The sequence below is a fragment of the Ictidomys tridecemlineatus genome, chromosome 16 (genome assembly GCF_052094955.1).
Source record: "Ictidomys tridecemlineatus isolate mIctTri1 chromosome 16, mIctTri1.hap1, whole genome shotgun sequence".
Classification (NCBI taxonomy): Eukaryota; Metazoa; Chordata; class Mammalia; order Rodentia; family Sciuridae; genus Ictidomys; species Ictidomys tridecemlineatus.
The window spans coordinates 22,403,895-22,424,893 of NC_135492.1; the positions used below are offsets into that span (position 1 = coordinate 22,403,895).

General features: G+C 45.0%; 1 pseudogene; it reads left to right on the forward strand.

Moving 5' to 3' along the window:
* Positions 1–15,577: 15,577 nt before the first annotated feature.
* LOC144371397 (olfactory receptor 6E1-like) lies at positions 15,578–16,612 on the forward strand (annotated as a pseudogene).
* The last annotated feature ends 4,387 nt before the right edge of the window (positions 16,613–20,999 follow it).

Consider the following 20,999-nt stretch of genomic DNA (forward strand, 5'->3'; position numbering starts at 1 on the left):
ACTTCCTGCTTAGAGTTTCTTTTGCTATTCTGGGTCTTTTATTTTTCCATATGAATTATATGATTTCTTTATCTATTTCTACAAGAAATGCCATATGGATTTTGATTGGCATTGCATTAAACTTTAGAGAACTTTTGGTAGTATCGCCATCTTGATGATGTTAGTTCTGCCTATCCATGAACAGGGTATATTTTTCAATCTTCTAAGATCTTCTATTTCTCTCTTTAGGGTTCTGTAGTTTTCATTGTATAAATCTTTCACCTCTTTTGTTAGGTTGATTCCCAGGTATTTTATTTTTTTGAGGATATTGTGAATGAAGTGGTTTTCCTCATTTGCATTTCAGAAGATTTGTTGCTGATATACAGGGATGCCTTTGATTTATGCGTGTTGATTTTATCTCCTGCCACTTTGCTGAATTAATTTATAAGCTCTAGTGGTTTCTTTCTACACCCTTTTGTGTCTGTTAGATATAGGATCCTATCATCCACAAATAGTGATAATTTAAGTTCTTCTTTTCCTATTTTTATGCCTTTAATTTCTTTTGTCAGTCTAATTGCTCTGGCTAGTATTTCAAGAACTAAATTCAATAGAAGTGGTGATAGAGGGCATCCCTGTCTTGTTCCAGATTTTAGAGGGAATGCCTTCTGTTTTTCTCTAGTCAGGATGATGCTAGCCTGAGGCTTAGCATAGATAGCTTTTACAATGTTGAGGTACATTCCTGTTTTCTAGTGTTTTGAACATAAAGGGATGCTGTACTTTGTTGAATGCTTTTTTTCTGCATCCATCAAGATGATCATGTGGTTCTTATCTTTAAGTCTATTGATGTGGTGAATAACATTTATTGATTTCCATTTATTAAACCAGCCTTGCATCATGGGGATGAATCCTACTTGATCATGATGCACAATTTTTTTGAGATACTTTTTTATCTGGTTCGCCAGGATTTTGTTGAGGATTTTTGCATCTAAGTTTATTAGAGATATTGGTCTGTAGTTTTTTTTCTTTGAAATGTCTTTGTCTGGTTTCAGTATCAGGGTGATGTTGGCCTCATAGAATGAATTTAGAAGAGCTCCTTATTTTTCTATTTCTTGAAATAGCTTCAAAAGTATTGGTATTAATTATTCTTTGACGGTTTTGTAAAACTCAGCTGTATACCCATCTGTTCCTGGGCTTTTTTTGGTTGGTAGTATTTTGATGGCTTCTTCTATTTCCTCCTTTGTAATTGGTCTGTTTAATTGCATGTATCCTCCTGACTCTGGGCAGATCATATGACTTAAGAAGTTTATTGATATCTTCACTATGTTCTATTTTATTGGAATATAGCTTTTCAAAATACTTTCTTATTATGTTCTGTATTTCTGTAGTGTCCGTTGTGATATTGCCTTTTTCATCCCGTATGTTAGTAATTTGAATTCTTTCTCTTCTTCTCTTCTTTAGCATGGCTAAGGGTCTGTTGATCTTATTTATTTTTTTGAAGAGCCATCTTTTAGTTGTATCAAGTTTTTAAATTTTTTTTTTGTTTTAATTTCGTTACTTTCTGCTCTGATTTTAATTAATTCTTGTGTTCTACTACATTTGCTGTTTTTTTGCTTTTCCTTTTCTAGGGTGTTGAGATGAAGTGTGAGTTCATTTATTTGTTGTTGTTTTTTTTTTCTTTTTTTGAGGAATAACCTCCAGGTGATGAATTTTCCTCTTAAAACTGCTTTCATTGTGTCCCATAGGTTCCGATATGTTGTGTCTGTATTTTCATTTATCTCTAAGAATTTTTTGATTTTCTCCTTTATGTCTTCGGTAACCCATTGATCATTCAGTAACATATTGTTCATTTTCCAGGTGATGCAGGATTTTTAGTTCCTTTTTTTTTTATCATTGATTTCCAGTTTCATTTCATTATGATCAGATAAGATGCATGGTATTATCTACACACCTTTACATTTACTAAGGGTTGTTCTATGGCATAATATATGATCTATCTTTGAGTAAGATCCATGTGCTGTTGAGAAGAATGTGTATCCACTTGATGGTTGATATATTCTATATATGTCAGTTAAGTCTAGGTTATTGATTGTGACATTGAGTTCTATAGTTTCTTTATTCAGCTTTTGTCAGGAGGATCTGTCCAATGGAGACAGCGGTGTGTTGAAGTCACCCATAATTATTGTGTTGTGGTCTATTTGACTCTTGAACTTGAGGAGAGTTTGTTTTATGAACGTTGCAGCACCATTGTTTGGTGCATACATATTGATAATTGTTATGCCTTGTCGGTGGATGGGTCCTTTTAACAGTATATAGTGTCCTTCTTTATCCCTTTTGATTAACTTAGGTTTGAAGTTGATTTTATTTGATATGAGTATGGCCACTCCTGCTTTCTTCCGAGGACCATGTGAGTTGTATGATTTTTCCCATCCTTTCACCTTCAGCCTGTGTATGTCTTTTCCTATCATATGAGTCTCCTGAAGGCAGCATATTGTTGGATCTGTTTTTTTTTTTTTTTAAATCCAGGTTACTAGCCTATGACTCTTGATTGGTGAATTTAAGCCATTAACGTTTAGAGTTACTATTGATATATGGTTTGTACTTCCAGTCATGCTTATTTATTTATTTATTTTAATTTGGCTAGTTTTTCCTCTTTGGTTATTTTTCTCCCCCTTTACTGAGATACCTCCCACTGTTAGTTTTGGGTGCTGTTTTTCAATTCCTCTTGGTGTAGTGCCTTGAAGTGCTGGTTATCTGGCTGTGAATTCTTTTAACTTTTGTTTATCGTGAAATATTTTAATTTCATTGTTAAATCTGAAGCTTAATTTTGCTGGATACAATATTCTTGGTTGGACTCCATTATTTTTCAGCTTTTCAAATACATTGTTCCAGGATCTTCTTGCTTTCAAAATCTTTGATGAAAAATCAGCCGTTAACCTAATTGGTTTTCCCCTAAATGTAATCTGCCTCCTTTCTCTCATAGCTTTTAATATTCTCTCCTTGTTCTGTATGTTGGATATCTTCATAATTATGTGTCTTGGAGTTGGTTTATTACGGTTTTGTATGTTTGGGGTCCTTTTGGCCTCCAGGATTTGGCAATCCATTCCATCTTTCATTTCTGGGAAGTTTTCTAAGATTAATTCATTCAACAGATTCTTCATTCCTTTGGTTTGAACCTCTATGCCTTCTTCTATCCCAATGACTCTCAAGTTTGTTTTTTTATGACATCCCATATTTCTTGGATAGATTGCTCGTGATTTCTTAACATTCTTTCTGCATTGACTATATTCTTTTCGAGTTGATAAACTTTGTCTTCATTATCTGATGTTCTGACTTCTATTTGATCTAGTCTATTTGCAATATTCTTGTTTGAGTTTTTAATTTGGTTTATGGTTTCCTGTATTTCTAGGATTAGTGTTTGATTTTTTTTTGAAATCTCTATCTCCTGGTAGAGTTCCTTCTTTGCAATTTGAATTTGCTTATGCAATTTGTTTTCAAAGTATTTTTTCATTGTTTCGACTTGCTGTCTAATGATTTCTCTAAGATTTCATTCCATCTGAGTCAGGTATGCCTTGAGTTCTTTCTCTGTCCATTTTTCTGATGCCTGTTGGTTCCCTGTAGATTTAAGTTGTCCTGCATTGTTTGTAATCCTTTTTTTCCCTATTTTTTTTCATGTTGTTCACGTTACTTTCCAACTCTGTTTAACTGCTGTGTTTCTGTTTTCTCCTATAAATTTGTTTTGGTTTTGTGTATCTGTGTGGTCTCTCCTTTGTGGTGGGAGACTATGCCTAGAAATGTTGGGCTTCATTGTACTTTAAAGGTGATTCATTCAGCTCATAAAAGGCTTCTGGATTCTGTATGCATATAGTGATTTGTTGTCTGTTCTTAGGACTTTATATTTAGGTTAGGTGCTATGATGGTATGAGGGTTAGTATGTCTTGGCTACTTTGGAAGATTGCTCTACTGAAGGGGGATACTAACAGGCAATTGGATCAGGGTGTTGGTAGTAGCTAGGTATTTAGGAGCCCTATAGACAGCCTCGAAACATTCACCTATTTGCATTTAGACAATTACATGTAATGAAAGACGTAATGCTTGGGATGAAAGTTGGGGGGGTAGGGGAAAGAAGGTGCTCTTAAAAAGAAAGAAGGAGAGAGAGATAGAATAGAGAAGAATGGAAAAAACAATAAATCTTGAAAAAGAAAAGAAAGAAGAAAAAGGGGAGAAAAAAACTAATACAATAGAAATTAAATAAAAATTGAAGTCTTAGAGATCCATTTTTTTCTCTTCCGGTAGGCAGAGCTGTGCCCTCCGAGCCGAGCTTCTGCCCTCTATGTGCTGACAGCAATCCCTGTAAGGCTCCTCCTGGGAGTCTCTCAATCCTGTTAGTTTAGTGCCATTTCACTTCTCCTGCCCTCCCCCCCTTCCTCCTGCCAGCCAGCCAGGTCCTGCTCACCAGAGGCGGTTCCCCAAGGATCTGGTTACACTTGCAGCCCCACTGCATTCCCTATTTACCGAATGACTAAGCACTCTCTCTGTCATTCATCCAAGCCCCAGTGCTGTGGAGTGGTAATCTGGGAACCAGCAGTTTAATTTTTCCGGACCCCTTTGGTGGGCACGCCCCCGGAAACTGGTGGCTAAGACCTTGGGTGTTGCCGCTGGTGGTAGGAAGAGTTGGGAATCAAGAATTTTTTCTACTTCCCTCGGCCCCTACAGACACGCCCATGAAGAGATTTTTGAGGTTTCCTGGCTGTTTGTATCTCGTGGGGGTGGGAGTCACACACTTGCTAAAGCAGATTCCACAGGGAAGGAATCTCATCAGCCGAACTCTGGTGACATCACATCTCTGCTATGGTGGGCTCCAGGCTTCTTGTCAGAGTGTCCAAAGAGAGGGGTGGGAATGGCCTGTCTCTTGTCTGACCCAATCTTGGTTGGTTCCTGGTTTGCTATTTCATGAAGCCTTGGTTAGAGACCTCTTCATAGGGTCCCTGCGCCGCACCTGCTGAGCCGCCTTGGAAGCTGGTTGCTGCACAGCAGCATCCAGTCACCGTGCAGTAGCGGCTGGTCACTGTGCAGCAGAGGTGGCTGGCAGGATTGGACCTCCGCGCCACATGGTGGAGATTCACTCGTCTTGGGCAAACTGTCACTTCCAATAATCCTACTAATTCCCGACAGATCTCACTTCAGCGGAATTTTGCTAGAAGTTTCTCAGCAGGTAGAATCTAAGCGTATTAATGCGTCTCTCTGACCCCATTATCAAGGAGGTACTGAAAGTGCTGCCTCCCCACCCGCTGCCATGTTGGGTCTTTAATCTGACTTTATCTCTTAAAGAGTCAAAAAGTGGAAGCAGGTCTTCTGTAGGCTGGTGAAGCCAGGGCCTTAACCAGTTGAGTTTGCCCAACAGTTTCAGTCATTCCACCAATGGGACAGAGTCCAACTTAAGTTCAGCCTCTAGAATTTTAAAAGGGGGTAAAGTCTGGACCTTGTCATTAGATAAACATAATCCTCCCTTCTGTAAGAGAGCCCAGAGTTCCTTATAGGTGGAGCCCAATGCTTTAGCATCCTTTGTTCCAATAATGATGTCATATTCATGTGAACACATAGAATCATGTTCGATCACGTCCAAAAAGGTTGCAGGACTTGTAAAACATAATGGTGACAAAAGGCTGGACAGTTAGTCATGCCCTGGGGTAAAACCACCCACGCATATCTTTGGTCTGGCCCCTGGAAGTTAACAGAGGGAACAGAGAAGGCGAACTTCTCACAGTCCTGAGGATCAAGGGAAATAGAAAAGAAGCAATCCTTGATATTAGTCACAATGAGAGCCAAATCCCGAGGGATGGAGGGGATCCAGGGTAGCCCTCGCAAGGGGGTACCACCAGCAATCATCCACTAATTAACCTTTCTTAGGTCCTGTAACATTCTCCATTTCCCTGTGGCCCTTTGTATGACAAATTCAGGACTATTCCAAGGGCCCAGAGAGGGCCTAATATGCCCTGGGATCAGTTGTTCTGATATTATTGCCTTTAGCTTTTGTAGTTTATCTAGGGGAAGCGGCCACTGTGCCACCCACACTGGAGGGCCCAGAAGCCATTGAATGTCGGGGACGGTAGGAACAGTGGCCTCTAGAATAGGGGGTGAGGACTCACACGGGGTGCAAGAGTGTTCTGCCTCGATGTCTCATAAAGTGGATTCCCCCAGTCATCGCTAAGGGGACCCGATGGTCCAAACTGTTGTTGGCACTCCTCTTCCTCTAGGATATCATCATATTTCCATTTGTGATCTGTGGTGATGATCATCTCAGCTTCCCCCAAAATATCCTGTCCCTTCAGATCAGCTGTCAGGCCAGACACCACCAGAGGACATACCCATCCCTGACTCCCATCTGCATCCTTCCATGTAAGCCAATCCTTGGTTTTTCCAGACCTTGTATTGCCCCCCACCCCCAATAACTGAGGTCTGGGAATCAGCTTCCATACTGGGGGAACCTCCTTCTTCCTTAATACTGTCTGGTCCGCTCCAGTGTCAATCAAGCAGCGGAACATTTTATCTACTATGAAGATGTCCATTTTGGGCCTAATTCCCGGGATTATGGAGAGTTTCCAGTGGACCCTAGGCAGGCCAGTAGGCGAAGTGCCTCCTTTGGGTGACAGGGCTGGAGGGCACCCCGTTAATAGTTTAAAGGCTTCTCCTCAATATCAAATTTGGACTTACAATCCTTCCACCAATGGAATCTCTTTCTACACGGGGGCAAGGCATCTAAGGTGGAGTTTGCCTCTTGGTCCAATCTGAGGGACGTCCCTGCGGGGCACCGGGTCTTATTCGTCCTGTAAGGCACTCTCTCTTGACGTGGCCCTGTTGACAACATCCATAACAAACCTCTCTCCCGGCGCCACTGGAAGAGGCAAGTGCTGTAGTAAGAGCCTCAGCAAGCAAAGTCGTTTGGGCATGCAAGGCCGTGACCAACGACTATGATTGGTCGGCCTGAGTACCAACATCCTTAGTGGCAACTATCCACCTCTCCATAGATCTGTCCTTCATTCCTGCAAAGGCTAGCTTGTGGTCTGTAGTCATCACCTCCCAGACCAGCATCTTGACAAATTGGTCCCGAAGGGGTCCTGGTGGGAATTACCTTTGGAAGGTCTTTTTCATACTCTCGATGAAGGTGGCAAGATCCTCAGTAGCCCTCTGAGTAACTCCTGCTATCAGGGGCTCTGAGTGGCCTTCTTCCAACTTCTTCCATTCCACCAGCCCCAAAGCCCATACCTGCTCCTGGTAGGGGCAGGGATAGCAGCCTGCTGAAGGCCTGTGGAAAATTGACCACTTGACCCCAACAGTATCCCATAAGTTACAAGAACCGGGGGGTTAACAGCCTGATTCCTCTAAGCCTGAATGTGGCACTCCTCATTAAATAAAGCTCACCACTTCAGGTACAGGAAACCAGGAAACACGGCCTTAGTTAAGTTTTTCCAGTCTTGGGTGGTACACTGTTGGTGGGCCAGACCCTAGAGGAGGGTTTTGGCCCAGGATGAATTAGGTCCATACTTGGAGACTGTCACGACCCCCCTTGCCCGCAAGGAAGACGCGACTCAGGAATCTTCTTTCAGCAGTTTATTCAGGCCCTTGATATTCTTCTAATAATTCTTCTACTACCCGGAATAATAATTGGATGCCCCTCCCAGCCTTAATAAAGCACCTCGAACCCCAATGCAAAGCTGCCACATGTACCCTTCTCACAGGGTGCTAGAAAATGACACGCCAACTTTCTCTGATAAGGAGCTGGGAACACGCCAACTCTCTTTGATATGGAGTTGTCCTTCACAGACCACAACGGAGCCAGCGCCATCATGTAATGGCGACCACAGTCCGCAGGAACGGCTCACCACAGCTCCCCCTTTTTGTTTCACTAAGACAATACAGGCGAGAGTAGAGGTCCTATCCCACTGTGCAAAAGTGGCTGCATAGTATGGGCCAGCCCCAGGGGGCGCCTTCCCCAGACCTGACACCATATCAGCCGACGCCTTTTTTCGTGGGGCGGGGCGGAGACACGTCAAACCCGCATGGAATAGGACATGCTCCCCTTGAGGTCCCTCTTCTCAATGGATCACTCAAGTGCAGTGCCTTGCCTCGCATCCTGTATCGTGACGATGGTGAGTAAGAGGGAATAGCTGAGGTTGAACTGTGGCCATGCAGAGGTACAACTACAAACAAGTTGGCAGCACCCTGAAAGAAAGGCACGGACTTTAAAGTGATAGATAAAGACCAGTGTGGAAACCCTTCTGCGTGCAATGGCAACAAGACCCGCAGAGTGCAAGGGCTTTCCAGCACTAAGAGAAAGACAAAAGAAGGACATGTCGAACCCAGTGCAATGTTATAAGAACTTGGGGTGCAACGACCATGTCAAAGGCACTAGTGTAGAAACCCATCTGCGTGCAATGGTAGCAAGACCGGCAGAGTGCAAGGGCTTTCTGACACTAAGAGAATAACCAGGAAAGACATGTCAATCCCAGTGCAATGTTATAATAACTTGGGGTGCAATGACCATGTCAAAAGTTTAGTGCTTAAGATGCGCAAGCCAGACCTGTGGCGAGTTGCCAGTTTCTAAAGCAGCAAGAGCTTGTATGATCATAGCCTTATCTTGAGCACTACGAGCCTTAAGGCGACAGAGAAACCACAAGCAGAGGAACATACCAAAACAACACAGTGCACCAAAAATGCCTACTCCCACCCACTCTTTAAAAAAGGAAAAAGCAGAAGATATCCAATTGGTGAATTGACCCAGAGTCACGGGATCGACACGGGTACTATTCAAGACAGCTATCTGGGTTAGTTGAGACTGGATCATGTCTTCCGCTTCCATGGACCAATTTCCAGCCAGATATCCACCAATGATGTGGGAAGCATTCCTGGAATCATTAAATCTGACAGAGGTTATACATAAATGTGCACGTTGGTCAATGCAGCCTAAAAGTACTAGGTCAGCCAATTCTTCTACCTGAGCTTGAAGAAAATCTATTCTTTGGTTGGTAGCTAAAATCCCCGACAAAATATGTTGATTAATCGCATTTTGCGATTCAAGTATAGTGGACGTTTGTTGAACAACTTGATTAATAGTGGCAGCAGTTTGTACTTGACTGGCCATGGCTACTCCGGCCGTAACTGCTGCAGCAGCAGATGCCGCCACGGCTGTCACTATAGCTGCCGTGATTCCAAAATCTCTGCGGACTCTAAGTAGCTCTACAATAGGAAATTTATCTGGATCCGCAGTGACTGGGATTGGGACAAAAGTTGGAATTTTCATAATTACTGCTACAGTCCAAGAACCATTCCAACACTCAGATAAGAAACAGGTAATATTAGAACAATCCAGCATCCCCGATGAGGTGTGATTAGCTAAAAGGAACAGGAACGGGGATTGGATACAGACCATTGCAGGAGGCAATGTGGCATAATGTAACAGAGAGTTGAACGAAACAGATGTAAGCCTATTACCTCGTTCACTCTCCTTAGTAGTGCCAGAAACATTAGCCAGCCAACTTTGGCTCCTAGTAATTGAGCCAATGCGGAAATATCGGCTGAAGCCCCCTTCTCATTGGAAATGAGCCATTGAAACCAGGACCAACCTGTTCCTGTAGAGGAGTTGGCATTGTTGTTAAAGTTATAAACATATCTCTTCAGAGGGGGGGAAAAGGAGAAACCTTTAGCAACTTGATGTTTCTCCCAAGAATGATCCTGACAAGGCGTAAATGTCGGGGGAAAACCAAAATTAGGGGTACAGTAGGGAGAGGCCTTGAAATGAGTGGCATAGCAAGTACTATTAGAAGAAGGAGGCATTGGGATTAATACCTCGGAGATAATAGCTAAAGTAGTTATGTTTAAAACAGAGCTAGTTGCGGGAGTCCCTGAGCCTGATTGCTTCCCTGAAACTACTTGGCTCAATACAGCACTGAGAATACTCATTGAGACTCGACTTGACCGCAATGGGTCCTCCCAGTTAGTCAAATTTTTGGTCTTAAGGCTAATACAATTAGTGTTCCCAAGGCTGAAACAAAAAACTCCTGTGAGATTAACTTGAGACTGATTAAAAATATTTTCCATGTCCCCTCTAGGAGAGGTACAAGGAGCAGACATCTCACATGAGGTAGAAAAAAGAGTGGGGAGGACACTAGAATTACTATGAACTGGCATTGGCATTGGCCATGCCCGTGCCACTGCCCACCACTGCATTGGTGTCATCTGTACCGTTGGCACCAGCATCAGAGCCAGAGCACTCATCAGAATGAAGCTCCTCATCATGGGACTGTTGTGGCACCTCCTGCTGCTGGTTAGTAGATCTCGAGACTCTTCTTGTCAGGCGTTCAGGGATCCACAGCGGCTCCGTGCGATCCTGGGGAAAAACACATACAGATCCTCGTGCCCATGTCAGCACGGGGTCAGGGCCATTCCATTGGCCCGTAAGAACATCCTTCCACTTAACATAGCCAGTCACAGAGGACTGAGGGGACACATGTCTATCGGCCGCATAGCGGCCATGAATATCCAAATTCAAAATATTAATGGTAAAAAGAGCTAAGGACAGGCGTTCTTTAGGAGTGTGGTCAACTCCTATTCCCCCTTTTTGTTTTTTTAAGGTTTCTTTTAAGGTGCGGTGGGCACGTTCAACAATGCCTTGTCCTTGAGGATTGTAAGGCAACCCATGAGCAAGTTGTACTCCCATAGTAGAACAAAAAGATGTAAACTGTCTGCCAGTATAAGCAGGTCCATTATCAGTCTTAAGGGATGCAGGTGCACCCCATGCTGCCCATGCCTCTAAGCAATGAGTAATAACATTACGTGCCTTTTCTCCCGATAAAGCAGAAGCATGAATAATTCCAGAGTATGTGTCAATAGAAACATGGACATATTTGAGGTTACCAAAGTCAGGCATGTGAGTTACGTCCATTTGCCAGACGACCAATGGCTTCAATCCTCGTGGGTTTACACCATAAGTAGGAGGATGAAGAAATGTGACACAATGGGGACATTGTAATACTATCTGACGAGCATCCGCTCTGGAGATGGAAAAACGTCTGCGCAGTGTCATAGCATTGACATGAAAGTTGTGATGAAACAATTTAGCTTCTTCTAAGGAGGAGGCCAAGCATACCAACTGGCTTCTAGTTGCCGAGTCAGCACAGGCATTACCCTGTGATAACGGGCCAGGAAGAGAGGTGTGAGCCCGAATGTGCATTGGATAGAAGGGGGCAGTACGGCTACGGATAAGCTGTTGAAGCTGATTAAAGTAAGCAGACACAGTACGGGTGTCACTAATAGCTCCTACAGCCTCCAGAATTTTGAGCGCCTGCACCACATAGATGGAGTCCGAAATGAGATTGAAAGGAAAAGAACACTGTTTAAAAACTTCAATGACAATTTGCAGTTCTACCCATTGTGGATTTCCAGGAGCAAATTGATGCTGGACAGGGGGAGAGTCATTAATCACATAAGCTCCCATTCCAGACTTAGAGCCATCAGTAAAAATGTTAACAGCCCCCGGAATTGGAGTGGGCGAAGTTACTCTAGGGAAAATGATAGGATGCTCTTTAACAAAATGGAGTAATGGATGAGAAGGGTAATGATTATCAATATCCCCTTGAAACGAGCAACATAGAATGGCCCAGTTGTCTAGAGTAGCACACAAAACATTAGTTTGAGCTTTAGAATAGGGTATGATAAGAGAAGAAGGTGCTTGTCCAAAAAATTGAATGCTCTGTTGAATCCCTCTAAGTGCTAACGCTGCAACAGCATCAGGATAGTATTCTAAAGATTTTCCTGGGGATACATGTGGGTGGATCCATAGTAAAGGCCCATCTTGCCACAGTACTCCAGTAGGCTGCCGCATAGTGGCAAGCACACATAACTGGAAAGGTTTATCACTCTGGAGCCTGCATAGAGTAGCATGTTGTATAGCTTCTTCCACTTTTATAAGGGCCACTCTGGCCTCCTTAGTGAGGGTACGAAGAGAAGTAAGATCTGGATCACCCTTAAGAATAGCATACAAAGGCTGGAGCACGATATTAGGAATATGTAAATAACCTCTTATCCAATTAATATCTCCCAACAGTTTTTGAAAATCATTTAGAGTTTGGAGATCTTGAGTTTTTATAGTAACCTTTTGTGGTTTTAATATGTCATATCCAATCGTCGCTCCCAAATACTGAATAGAATCCTCTGTTTGAACCTTCTCAGGTGCAATATGTAATCCATACTGAGCTAACAAATTCACCAAGTCTTTATAGGCCTCATAAACTGACTGTTGTAATTTGGCTGCCAATAATACATCATCCATATAATGAATAATCTTAATGGAAGGATATTGTTGTCTGAGAGGTGCGAGTGCCTTCCCTACATACATCTGGCAAATCGTAGGACTGTTAGACATTCCCTGTGGTAAAACAACCCACTCAAACCTTTGATCTGGTTCCTCGTGATTACATGAGGGAAGGGTGAAGGCAAAACGCTGTGAGTCCTTAGGATGCAAAGGAATAGAAAAGAAACAGTCTTTAATGTCAATAGCAATGATATGCCAGCCCTGAGGAACAGAGGAAAGCAGCAGCAGCCCTCTTTGTTTGGGCGTGGAAACTTCGTCCTGAAACACCCCCGCCATACGGAGGCGGATCGGGAGGCTGTCTGTTCTTGAGCCCTTGCTTATCTCTGTTCCCTGTACCTAAACTCCCTAGCTGCCGAGACAGCGTCTCCAGCTCCTCCTCTTCATTATCTTCTACCTCTGACCCACTTTCACTTGGGGGCGTGCGCAGCACACTGAGATCTGGATACAGTCTCCTCCCGTTCTCCACGCCCCGCACACTCCCCTCTTCCTGAGACACTTCACTCTCTATTGTTTCTGATTTTTCCTCATGCAATTGTTCTAAAACCTCCTGCCCTTTAACAAGCGCTTCTTGGCATCGGCCATCCGTAAGACAACTACGGACCATCTTCCAGAGGGGTATCACCCCGCCCTCTAGCATGCCCTGCTCACGAGCAAAGTCAAGGTCTTTGCTTAATTTATCCCAGCTGGGTGTAGTGAGGCTGCCTGAAAATGCAAACCACGGTGCAGCTGTATCTACTCTCTGTAAAAATTTCTCTAAGGTACTGCGTTTCACCTCCAGTCCCTTGGAACGTAAAAGGCCATCGAGGGCCAGAAGGAGTGGACTTGAAGTCACAGCTCCCATAACGCAACACAAGAAAACACAGAAATCGAAAGTGAAAGTACACAAAACAAAATGAACATACACAGAAAACAAAAACGAAAATACAGAGTGCAATTGCTATGAGATGTAACGCCCTCTCTTTTTACAGAGGAGCAGGTACCTTTTAATGCTCCCTCTTTATGTATAGAGGAGCCTCCGCTTTTTAACAGCGGGTCCCACCTCACCTGGGACTTACAGGCGCGCCTCCCTGACTGCTGAAAGTTCTGGTTCCTGGGTGTTTCTTTGTTTCTTTTCTCCCGGGTCTCGGCACCACTTGTCACGACCCCCCTTGCCCGCAAGGAAGACGCGACTCAGGAATCTTCTTTCAGCAGTTTATTCAGGCCCTTGATATTCTTCTAATAATTCTTCTACTCTTACTTCTACTAAACCTCGGATGCCCCTCCCAGCCTTAATAAAGCACCTCGAACCCCAATGCAAAGCTGCCACGTGTACCCTTCTCACAGGGTGCTAGAAAATGACACGCCAACTTTCTCTGATAAGGAGCTGGGAACACGCCAACTCTCTTTGATATGGAGTTGTCCTTCACAGACCACAACGGAGCCAGCGCCATCATGTAATGGCGACCACAGTCCGCAGGAACGGCTCACCACAGGAGACGGCCTTTTTGAGTTCTTTCAAGTCTTGGGCCTCCCAGGGATACCATAAGGCAGTTCTATGGCCCCCAGGATAAGCATTTACCAGGAAAGCCATACAAGATGGCAGCTTCCCCGGATTTTCCAGGGTTCCACAAGAGGGTGGAGAATTTCCATGGTGGGAGGGGTGATAATATGGCGGAGGCCACTCCACATCCCATCTCTCTATCATGTGTTCCGGGACAGGGGAACTTGGTGTGGAACCCAGAGGACCAGGCCAGGGATCAAAAAGATCTAGGAGGCCATTGTCAGAGGGAGCTTTTAAATCTTTCTCCTCCTGGGCAGTGAGAGGACTGACTCGCTGTGACCCAAGAGGCTCCTTAACAATGGCTTCCCAGTCAGGGTCGTTGTACTTAGTATAAGATTGCCCCATGTTTTCCAGGGAAACCCTTACCTTGTAAATCCCTTGGCTTGGATCGCCGATACTTCCTTGGCGTCCGGGTTTGGTGTCCGGGTTCGGTGTCCCTGTTCGGGCACAAGATGTTGGGGTTTTTAGTCCCCTATCTCCTCCTGACTTGCGAGAGAAGTGGGAAAGCACGCCCCGACCAAGACAAGCCAAAGGCAAAGGTCGACTGGTGGCCTGCACCCAGCCCTTCCTCGCTGGAGGACAATAAGATGCGCCAGGGAGATGAGTCAAAGCAGGATCTCATTTATTCAGGAAGTACACACAGCTTATATACTGCACAGGAGCCAATCAAGATAAAGGTCTTAGGGTGGAGTGAGTTCACGTGTACACCCACCCCAGAGTCTGTAAGGGAAGCACAAGCTGTCCACGAGGGCGGGAGAGTCCTGGACCTATCCTGGAGGTGGTCCACCTCTTCCTTCACTGGCCACAGCACCTCCTCCTGGCTGATCACCAGGAGCCATCCCAGGCACATGTGTAGCCACAAGACCTGGAAGCAGGCAGCCAGGCCCTTCAGAGCTACACCTCTGAATATTTTTATTTATTTATTTATGAATTTATTTTTATTATGAGACAGGGTCTCGCTAAGTTGCTGAGACTGGCCTTAAACTTGTGATCCTCCTGCCTCAGCCTCCCAAGTTCCTGGGATGAAAGTGGTTTGCTCTAGACCCTGGCTTTCCTGTTTTTTTTTTTTTTTTTTTTTTTTTTTTTTTAATGTGACTACTACATAGTGCTCAAGTATATATGTGTCTCCTGTTTGTGTCCCACATTATATCTCTCTTATTTTTGTGGTGGTTGTTTTTTTTTTTCTTTTTGCAGGGGGTTGCTGTGGATTGAATTCAGGAGCACTCAACGACTGAACCCTATTCCCAACCTTATTATGTATTTTCTTTAGAAACAGGGTCTCACTGAGTTGCTTACTGCCTTGCTTTTGCTGAGGCTGACTTTGAACTGGTGAACCTCCTGCCTCAGCCTCCTGAGTCCCTGGCATGACAGGTGTGCACCACACCCAGTTTTTACTCATCAGAGAGCAGTATTTTTGGAGGAAGCAGGTGCTAAGTCTCGTGATGAATGTAAGTATTACTTCCTGAAGTGATGTCATTGTGGGCTACATAAGCCAGCGTTACTGTGGTGTCCACACCATGACCAGCAATGTAATAAATGTCACTTGTCTCGTCTCCACAGAGCAGCAGGATAGGCACTGACTGTCTCTGCATTTCCAAAAAGCCACATAGACCAAGAGACTAAAGATAGGCCAGGAGCAAGGACAGTGACCAGGCTAGGAGAGCAGCCACCCCCAGCCTGGTGCCTGGGCAATGGCACCTCATGAACCCATCCTCACTGCTGTGCTGGATTTGGAGCTTTTAGGGGTCACAGATGTGTGAGGGCTCCAGCTCATTTTCTTCACGGTGCTCCTGGTCATTACATGCTAACACTCCTGGGCAACCTGCTTATTATCACCCTGACCTTGGCAGACCGCCACCTGCACACTCCTATGTACTATTTTCTGCGCCATTTCTCCCTGCTGGAGGTGGGGTTTACGTCCAGGGTCACCCCACAGATGCTGGCCCACCTCCTCTCTGGTCACAGGACCATTGCCCGTGCCAGGTGCTTTATGCAAACAAGGCTCTACTTCTTCTTGGGCACAGTGGAGTCCTAGCTACAGGCTGTTATGTCTGGTGACCGGTACCTGGCCATCTGCCTCCTGCTGCAGTATTCCACTCTCATGAAGCTCCGGGTGTGCAGCTGGCTGGTTCTGGCCTATTGGGTCACCAGTGTCTTGGTCCTTGGGGTGCTGTGTGCCTGGATGTTCTTACTGCACTTCTGCTGTCCCCGCATCCTCAACCACTTCTTTTATGACAGCACCCCCTTGCTGGAGCTGGTGTGTGATGACACCAGGATTCTGCAGCTGGTCAGCTTCCTGGTGGCCATATGCACCCTGGTAAGCTCTGTGCTTGTGATGGTTTTGTCATACTGCTGCATCATTCACACTGTTCTGCACCTGCCCGTATCTGGGGGCCGCCAGCAAGTTCTTCTCTATTTGCTCCTCCCACACGCTGGTGGTTTCACTCAGCTATGGGAGCTTCATAATCATGTACCTGAAGCCCATTCAAACTGGGCACCTGACCCTCAATAAAAGAGTGGCTTTTTTCAACACCATAGTGTCACGCCTGCTGAATTCCTTCATATACTGCTTCAGGAATGATCTGGTCCAGAAAGCCAGCAGGGATGTGCTTCTCAGGGGGAGAGTGCTTTCTTCTCAGATATTCAGAGGGAAAGCTTTCCAATGCTCTGCTACTAAGTACGGCACAGTGGCACACAGCTGTTATCCCAGTGGATGGGGAGACTGAGGCTGGAGGATAGCAAAGTTGAGGCCAGCCTCAGTAACTTAGTAAGACCATAAGCAATTCAGCAAGGCATTGTCTCAAAAAACAAGGAGAAAGAGGAGGAGGAGGAGGAGGAGGATGAGGAAAAGAAGAAGCTCTATTTATTTTGGTTTCATCTTATTTTATTTTTCAATGAACATGAAGACCATTTTACTAGAGTGAAGAAAAAAAAATATTAGTTCAAATATCTGCTGGGGGGCTGGGAATGTGACTTAGAGCTCTCCTGGCATGAAGGTTCAAATCACTAAGCACAAAAAAGAAACAAATAGATAAATAAAATTATAAAAATAAATAAAGAAAAGAAAAAAAAAAGAAACAAACAAACAAACATAAAAAAAACCTGCTGTTGCTCTGCTGTAATCCCAATGACTTGGAAGGATGAGGCTTGAATATTACAAGCAAAAGTGAGGTGCTAAGCAACTCAGTGAGGGTCCTGTCTTAAAATACAAAATAGGCCTGGGAATGGGGCTCAGTGGTTGAATGCACTGAGTTTAATCTTCAGTACCCCCCACCAAAAAAAATTTGATGCTGGTAACTTTAAAGTGGAGAAAATTTACAAACCCTTTTTTGTCCAGCTGATCAAGGTCAAGGTCAATAGTGACAGGTCATGTTGACATGTGCTCTTGCCATGGTGTGATACAAATTTCTCTTTAACTTTTATCATCTTCTACCAGAAACCAGTGACCCCAGGATGACAATTAGAAAAACTTTAGACAAATTCCAGTAGAGGGAGATCCTATAGCATAACTGACCAGTGCTCCTAAAAGCTATCAAGGTCATCAAAGATGAGAAAGTCTAGGCACTGTCATGATGAAGAAGAGCCAAAGGGGACATGCTACATTCATGGAGGTGGGTGGTCTTTAAGCAGAATCCTACACCAGTGGAACTCAGGAAATCTGAGTGACCCATGGACAAAATTAAGTAATGCTTCATTGATTGTAACATGCCATGCTAATATGCCTCGTTCTCCTCCTCCTCCTCCTCCACCTTTTTTTCTTCCTTCTCTACCTCCTCCTCCTCCTCCTCCTTCTCCTCCCCCTCTGCCCTCTTCTCATTCTTCTCCTCATCATCATCTTCATCTCTTCTCCTTCTGCTTTCTCCTCCTCCTCCTCCATCTCCCCCTTCTCCTCCTCCATCTCCTCGTCCTCCTCCTCCTACATCATCTCCTCCTCCTGCTGCTCCTTAACTTCCTCCTCCGAATATCTCACCTCTTCCTCCTCCTCCATCTCCTCTTGCTCCTTCTCCTCCTACTCCTCCTGCTTCTACTTCTCCTCTTCTTTTTCCTTGTTATCCTCCTCCTCAACTTTCTCCTCCTCCATTTTCTCCTCATCATCATCTCTTTCCTTTTCCTCCACCTCCTCCATCTCCTGATCCTCCTTCTCCTCCCCCTTCTTCTCCTCCTACATCATCTCCTCCTCCTGCTGCTCCTTTACCTCCTTCTCCAAATATCTCACCTCTTCCTACTCCTCCATCTCCTCCTGCTCCTTCTCCTCCTACTCCTCCTGCTTCTACTCTCCTCTTTCTTTTCCTTGTTATCCTCCTCCTCAACCTTCTCCTCCTCCATCTCCTCCTCCTCCTCATTTCTCTCCTCTTCCTCCACCTCCTCATCTTCTGATCCTCCTTCTCCTTCTTCTCTCTCTCCTCCTCCTTGTCCATCCCGTCCTCCCTTCTCCTCCCTTTCTCCTCCAATTCCTCCTTCTCTTTTTCTCCTCATCATATTCAACATCATCATCTCTACTCCATCTCCTCCTCCTCCTCCACCTCCTCCTCCTCCTCCTTCTCCTCTTCGTCCTCTTCCTTCTCTCCTCCTCCCACTACTTCTCCTCTTTCTCCTCCATCTCCTTTTTTTGTCTTTTATCTTTTTCTCTTCTCCTCTCTCTCCTCCTCCTCCGTCTCTTCTTCCTCCCCCTTCTCCTTCTCCTCCTCATAATCATCCCTCCTCCTCCCCTTCTCCTCCCCCTCCTCCCCTTCCTTTTCTTTCTACCTCTCCTACTCCTTCTCCTCACTCTCATCCTCCTCCTTCCCCTCCTACTTCTCCTCTTCCACCTCTTTTTTCTCCATCTCTTCCTCCTCGTTCTCCTTGTCCTCCTCCTTCTCCTCTTCAACATCATCATCTCTCCTCTATCTCCTCCTCCTTCTCCTCCAGCTTCTTTTCCTTCTTTTCCTAATCTCTCTCTCCTTCTCCTCCATATCCTCCTTCTTCTTCACCTTCTTCTCAATCTTCTACTCATTCTTCTCACAACCTTCTCCTCCTCCTCTCTCTTCTCCTCATCTTCCATCTCATATTTTTCCTTCTTCGGCATCTTCTCCTCCTCCTGCATCTCCTCCTCCTCCTGCTCCTCCTCCTCCCCCTTCTCCTACTTCTCCTTCATCTACTTTTTCTGCTCCCTCTCCTCCTCCTCCTACCCCTCCCTTTTCTCCTCTTTCATCTTCTCTTCTCCTCTTCTAACTCTTCCTCATCCTCCATCTTCTCCTTTATCTCCTTCTCCTCATGCATCCCTCTCTTCCTCCTCATCAACATCATCATCTCTCCTCCTCCTCCATCTCCTTCTTTTTTTCTTTTCTCTACTTTTCCTTCTCCTCATCCCTCCTCCTCCTCCATCTTTTCTTCCTCCTCCTCCATCTCCTCCTCTTCTTCTCCCTATCCTACTCCTCTTTCCTCTCCTCTTCCCCTCTTCCTCCCCTCCTACTCTTTCTCCTCCTTCTCCTCCCACTCTTTATCCTTGTCTTCCTTGTCCTTTTTTCCTCCATCTCCTTCTGCTCCTCCTCCATCTCCTCCTTCTTATCCTCCATCTTATCTTCCTCCTTCTTATCTCTTTTTTTACTCCATCTCATCATCATTATCTCTCCTCCTCCTCCTCCTCCTTTCTCTCCTCCTCCTCCTAATCCATCTCCTCCTCCTCCTTCTTATCTCTCCTCCTCCTCCTCATAATCATCATCTATTTTTAATCTCCTCCTCCACCTCCTCGTCTTCCTTCTTCTCCTCCTCCTTGCCTCCTCTTGCTCCTTCTCCTTCTCCTCCTCTTTCTTCTTTATCTCCTCCTCCTCCTCCTTCTACACCTCCATCTCCTCCTCCTCCACCTCCTTTCTCTTCTCCTCTTCCTCCTCCATCTCATCCTCCTATGCCATTTCCTCTTCCTACTTATGCTGCTTCTCCTACTCCTCCTCATCTCTCTCCTCTTCCTCCTTCATCTCCTCTTCCTCTTCCATCTCCTCTTCCTTCTGCTCCATCTTTTCCTCCTCCTCCTCTCTCCTCCTCCTCTTATCTCTCCTCTTGTTTCTTCTCCTTCTCCTCATCATTATCTCTCCTACTGTTCCTCATCTCTCTTCCTCCTCCTCCTTATCATCATCATCATCGTCATTATCATCTCTCCTTCTCCTCCATCTCTTTCTCTTTCACCTCCTTCTCTTAGATCTCCTCCTCTGTCTCTTCCCTCTACTATTTCTACTCCTCTATCTCTTCTTTCTCCATCTCCTGTTTCATTTTCTACTCCTCGTGCTCATCTCTCTCCTCCTCCCTCTTTTTCTCCATCTCCTCTACTTCTCTTTTTTCTCCTCCTCCATCTCCTACTGTTGCTTCTTCTCCTCCTTTTTTTCTCCTCCATCATCTCCTCTACTCCTCTTCCAACTCCCCTTCCTCCACCTTCTCCTCCTCCATCTCCTCCACCTCCTCTATCTCTTCATCGTTCTCCTCCATCTCCTCCTTCTTCTCCTCCCTCTCCTCCTCCTCCTGGTCCTCCTTATCACTCCTTTTGCTCATCTCTTCTATTCCTCCTCCTCATCAGCATAATCTCTCCTCTTCCTTCTCAATTCTCCTTCTCACCTTCATCATCATCTTCATCATCTGTACTCCTCCTCTTACTTCTCCACCTACTCCACCTCCTTCTCCTCAATATCCTGCTCCTTTTACATCTCCTCCTCCTCCGCCTCCTCCTCCTCTATCTCCTTGTTGTCCTCCCCAATCTCTTTCTCCTTCTCTTCTTTCCTTCCTCCTCTTCCTCATCCTCCTGCTCCTCCTAATTTTTGCTCCTACTCCTTATACCTCCAACTTCTCCTCATTATCATCACATCGTCTCTCATCATCATCATTATCTCTCCTCCATCTCTTCCTCTTCATCTTCATCCTCCTCCTCCATTGCCCCCTCCTATTCCTGCTCCTTCTCCTCCACCTCTTCCATCTCCTTCTCCTTATCCATCTCTTCCTCCTCTTCTGTATTCTTCTTCTCCGCCTTCTCCTCCTTCTTCTCCTCACTCTCCTCCTCCTCCACTTCCTCATCTCTCTACTTTTTCTTCTTCTTCTCCTCTCCCTCCTCCTCCTCCTCCTCTATCTTCTTTTTTTTCTCCTCCCATT